Genomic DNA, 6052 nt, shown 5'->3' with positions numbered 1-6052 from the left:
TATCAAGCAAAAGACCATCCTCTGTTTGGCAGCAGTCTGGACTGAGTTGAGATGTAGGAGTTTCCATCCTTTCTAGCCGAGAAGCTATACTAGGATGTGTAGTCATCAGATCAGAGCTCACAGAGTCACAAGGGGATGGTGATTCCCTGAAAGCACTGCACTGAACCAAATCCAAAGTGTCATCTACGGATAGGATATCACCACTATCTCTTGCAGATGAGCAATCCTTAGAGAGAACAGTGACTGACTGAACAAGGGAGCCATCTTCCAAGTGATTAGCAAACTCATGATCCTCTTGCATCATTGACATGGCAGGTTTCCCACCACATGCAGCAGGCGCCATCCTGACTGAAGCCATGCAAGGTGACACATTGTCAAGCAAAGGCGTGACAACTGAACTATCAGCTGATAGAGCAGAAACTACATCCAACGCTGACATCTGCACACCAGGACAAACATCAGTGGTAACAGATAACAAACCTGAGACGGGCTTTCCATCCTGTGCGGCCTTGCGTTTAATCTCCTCCAACTCTGATTCAGTCAGACTTCCAGAAGTTAGGAGATATCGCTTCTGGTGTGCCAAATGCTGCTCAGAGACGTCAGTTAGAGCAGGATTTCGTTCACACCACAGCTGATGCATAGGTTTTCTGAAAGCAGAGAACTTGCATGACAACAGCACGTGGTAATAACAAAACATCACTTTCCTATTCATTTGTTGCGTCCATTTCCGTCCTCTTGTTGCATTGCTGTTTCTGTTAGCCGAAACACAAGATTTGCTAGGAACGGTGGGCATCACAGTAGTCTTGTCAGTGGGATTTGAAGCCAAATTCAAATCAGACGCCGCACGAGAGATAGTTCGACCAGTCGCCCTACGCCCAGAACTATTCCTGGTCTTCCGAACAGCTCCAGTGATTCCAGATGCCGACTTTTCGAGCCCTGTCCTGGTTTCCCGATAAGGAGCGCACTCCTCAGCTAGCTCTGAGACGAGCGATACAGCTAGACGTCCATGTTCCATCCATTATTATTATTATTATTATTGTTATTATATAGGTGTGTGCCGCTATCTCTGTTTCTGGGGAATACACACATCACTTGATCTGAAAACCACTTCCCAACATCATTTACTTGCTCTTGTGGCTGACAACTCGTGTTTGTGTCTGTCTGCAAGATAGTATTTTTTGTGCAATGAATAGACAGTGAAACCACCAAAACATTTGTCTGTTCCGTTTACTGTTTGTCATCTGAATGTCAATGCTTACTAAATCATTTTGGACATGTCATTAGTGGACCCCAGCTTCAGTGATTGGAAACATGCAGCCATTGCACAGAAGCAGTTATCAAGAGACTCTCAACTTCTTTCCAATATTGTCAAGATTATTCCAGTTGTTGTTTACTGGGACAGCAATGCTATTTAGAAGAAACACGGACCAGAGCTGGAACCACTCAGTGCACAATGGTATTGTTCTACAATGAATCTATTCCAAAAACCATTGAATATAGCAGGAACCGTATGCTTTATCCATTACCTCTAGAGCTCGTAATTACATTGGTACTGGTCTGAGACTTGTATGGTATACAGTGGAATAACAAGCAAATCCTTCTGGTATTCACCCAGGATTTCAACGGATAATGGCAGGGACACGCAAGCAATTGTATTGCAGTTTATGTTGGTCTTATAATGCTGCTATTCTCCAATGTAAAGCTGGCTAAAATACGACAGGATAACTACCGTCAACTGTTTGTTCAAAGTCAAAAATCATTACACATGGGCGATTTTCTTTATTCTCCTCTGCCTTGCCTCTTATGGAACAGGTTCGAATAAAAGAGATTTAAATAAAGAAAAGACACGGAAGATGTGTGAGCAAGATGTGTGAGCATTCGCTTGTATTAATTTTTTGATAATTCATGATTTTCGTTTTAAGTGATGTTGTTGCTTCTTTCTGATGACGAAATGAGATTTTTGTCATCTGGAGAGCTTGAAGAAGTTGTTGCTCGCGTGCTAAGTACTGTAGCTAGACGACAACGAAAAAGAAACATAGCAGCTTTCTTTTGTCACTTCTTGACCTCTTCTCTTCCAGCTCTTCTGCTCCTCTTCTGGAAGAGGGGAAGAGTCTTCCAACACCTCTGACCACTCTTTTGACACCACCACTGAAAATAGAGAAACGAAGCAGAATCTTTTCTGTCTCTTCAGAAGAGAATAAAGAAAAGTGCCCATGGTGATCTTCGAGAACAACATTTGCTGATGTACCGATTCTGTCAGATGCATATGTTGTAGTTCGTCAAATTTCTTGAATGTTTTACGAAATCTTCTAGTCATTGCAGTGAAGTTAGATAGAGTTTTGATGCAGACAACTGGAGCAAGAACATGACTGCCCCACAGTTGAACATGCACAACAATGTTATACTACTACTACTACTACTACTACTACTACTACTGTATACATTTCAACAAACTAAATAACATACAACACTATAAGTGACAGATATACGCACGCAGCAAAACAAACAATTAAAAGTCAGTTACTACTTTATGTCATTACACTGTATGCTTAACTATTATCACAAGCTATAGTCACCACCTACTCATCTAGGTGGGCCTCACTTTCAATGAGTCCCAGCAGGTCCACTTTGATAGGTCTATACGTAGAGGATCTTGTTCCACGGATACACAGTATACTCGAGCGAAGTAGGGCAAAACTCAGTCTACAGCGAATTAATTGCATAATTCTACTGTACTGCTCTCCTGACTTGGCTGCATGCAGACTTGCCACTCGCTTATGGAAGGTTGTTGCCTCTGGGCCTGTGCTTCCGTATGACGTAAACACTAATGGAGTGAAAGACCCATGCTCAACTTCCCGAATTCTCTCACCGTAAGCGCGTTTCTTCTCATTCTCGTGACTCACATAGGCGGATTTGAGTGAAGAGTGTTTGCGGTTGGAAGCAGCGTTTGGGTAGAAAACCCTCACATCAAAAAATGCCCGTTCTCCATGCCTCCACACTCCTCTAGCAGAAATGTCGACCCTAGCGTTATCATCTGTGATGGCAGTGCGATGCGCAAACTGTTCTCCATCCAAGGGACGAAGTACAGGTTCGATTGTAACATCTGTAGAAACCTCCCTTAGAAGATCAGCTGTGATGTTCCGGATCTCGTTGTGCCTTAGCGTGGGAAAGCCGCCTTTCTGGCATATCATGACATGGTCGACGTTAAAACTGAGGCCGCATTCACATTTCGAGGGCAAATCTGATAAAGGCCAGCCATATCTTACTACTACTGTTGTATGTTATTACTACTACTACTACTACTACTACTACTACTACTGAGAGAACTGGTGTATTTGAACAATCAAACGGCATCTGCTAACACACTACTACTACTACTACTTGAATAAACTACTACTACTACTACTACTAATAGTAATAAAATCTCTACTACTTTTTTCAAAATACTACTACTGTATGTAAAAGCTTCCTCTATAGCAACAAGTTTCTAGGTTGTAACAACTTTGAGATAAACAGTCTTCTATAATCTACTTTCTGCTGCTTCCAGCAGAATGTTGAAGTCCCTTGAGGTTCTGTGAAGCTTGGACCTGCATCCTCGCAAACACATCACGCAGGCCCGAAGGAGTGCAAATGACAGTCGACATCTCAGCCAGTTGATAGTTGTGCTGTACTCGGTGTGGTGCTTTTCCGATAAAAGTGAGGCTAGTCTTTTCAAAAAAATAGACGTCAGTTTACTGCATCCTCCAGTGCATGCTAAAATGATTGGCGTGAACGATGAAAGCTCCACGTTATTAATTCGTTCCTCGTATCGCCTTTTCTTCTCTTGTTCCTGCCGTTTATATAATGACGGGATCTGCACTGATTTGTAGGATGAGGCATTAGGGTTGAAGACCCTGACGTCAAAGAAAGTTCGTTGGAAGTGCCCACCCCAAAATCCACTGACAGCAATATCAAGTCTGGCATTTTCGTCAGAGGTAGTACAGCGTTTTTGAAACACCTCGCCGTTGAGAGGTTGCAGAACGGGCTCTTTGTGTACATCGTGGCAAACCTCTGTCAACAAGTTGGTAAATAAATCGCGGACCTTGTTATGGCGGATGCTGGGGTATCCTCCTGTTGGACATGACAGAGAGTGATCTACTGAGAATTTAGATCCACATGGACATATGTCTGGGAGGTTGGACGGGTGCCAACCGTATCTGAGGCACAGGGCATCCCGAAACGCAGATTTGTGCAAAGTGAATCCGTGTTGCTCTAGTGGGATTGCGGTCAGCCAGCAGGAGGCACCCTTCTCACAGGCCAATTCAACTGAACGTTTCAATTCCACAGATAGATCATTGACAGTGATTTCAGAATGAGACTTTTGTGCTAGATGTTTTTGCTGGCGAATGCTAGCTTTCATAGAATTCTGCTTGGTAGGAACGTTATCCTACTACTACTACTACTACTACTACTACTACTATTAATTTATTTTTATCACACCAAATCTGGTGTAGTTCCCTCATAGGGGCAACATTACTGCTGTGTTGATTGGTCTAGACGTAAGCAGTGGAATGGAAGCGTCAATTACTCCTAGCAAGGGCTCTAGGTAGCTAAGAAACTTGCTATTGAATAAGCATTCCTGAACTTAGTTGTCTTACCGACAAGATATGCTTTCTGTGAAGAAATCAGTAAAGACACAAAGAAAAGACATGGCTATTGAGCAAACTGTGAACAGAGACACTAAGATGTCTGGTGGGTTTAATGTGAAATCAGGAGTTGTCAAACGATGCTATACAGCATATGGACAAACTGCTATTATGCAGTCTTGTGTGGAGTAGTGGGTATGGACAAACTCATAAGTAAGCAGTCCCACACAGACAGAAATTTCATGATGAAGCCAGGCTATAGATGAAATGGTGACCCCTAGCTTCCTTGCCTCATCAGAGCTTGGTGCAATGGTAGCCTAGTCTTTGAACTGGTCTTTCCACACCCTTGATGTCAAGCAACAACTACAGTACTATTAAATGGCAAACAAATGCTGGTCGTTGGACATTGGGGGAAATGCACTTAATGCTTTGGCAACTTGGACCATAGACTATGCAGTTATAATATATACGTGTACATTGCATAGGCCGCTCTGTAAGCTTCTAGTTAATTTTTTCTGCAGCAGCTGTTTTTCTGTTACTTTAGTCATACTAGCTATTTATTTGGTGTTCGAATACTTGATAGCCACTGTATAAATTGTAAATAACACATACTGTATGTAATGAACTTGCAATACCAGGCATGCCGTATATGAGGAACAAGCTTCACGTATTCTTTATTGCTTTAGTCATGTATTAGGTCTAAGAACTAAATTCAGCTACTAGTGATATGAAAGGGAAAGCTAACCTAATCAATCAAACTTAATTAATTAAATAGTAATGGAGTCGCCCATTATAATACTTGAAAAAATAGGTTCTTGGCAAATTATTGAAATATCTTTTGTATAAAGTCTTGAATAAAAGATTTTGGGGTGTTTATCAAGAATTAGACTATACTGTAGTTAGTGTTAAGTAGATGTCAGGCATATACAAGATTTATTTTTTTCTGTATCAAAGTCATAGTCTATTGGAAAGAATAGAAATGCACAATGCATTACAAAATGGTCATTGGATAGATTTACGAAAACCTAACATATGAGCAAACTACTAGTCAAATCTAAGCCCAGGTTGTCAGTTGAATGGATGTGCTTTTTTCAGTTGTTGTTGAACTGCATTTTAAGAAAATGGGGTTTTGAACCTTTTCTAAGTCAGACTAAGGAAAAGTATTTTCTAATTTTACTAATTTATCTTTTATCATAGCCATGTGCTCTTCCAATACTGTACTCTAAAGGTGCAGGGTCACGCTCGGACATTTGCACTTGAGCCGATCTCAAGCGACGTAGTTTGTGTGTCGTAGCTATTGTACGTAACATATGTTCAAGTGTCCTGGCAAGAAAATCAGTTTTGATTGCCAGTAAGTCCTTCAAATGCTGTTCATATGTTGCGCATGCGCAAAGGTCAGTAGACGAAAACTACTATAAAACTGGCTA

This window comes from Corticium candelabrum, chromosome 3, assembly GCF_963422355.1.
Source record: "Corticium candelabrum chromosome 3, ooCorCand1.1, whole genome shotgun sequence".
Lineage (NCBI taxonomy): Eukaryota > Metazoa > Porifera > Homoscleromorpha > Homosclerophorida > Plakinidae > Corticium > Corticium candelabrum.
This window is presented reverse-complemented; position numbering follows the sequence as displayed.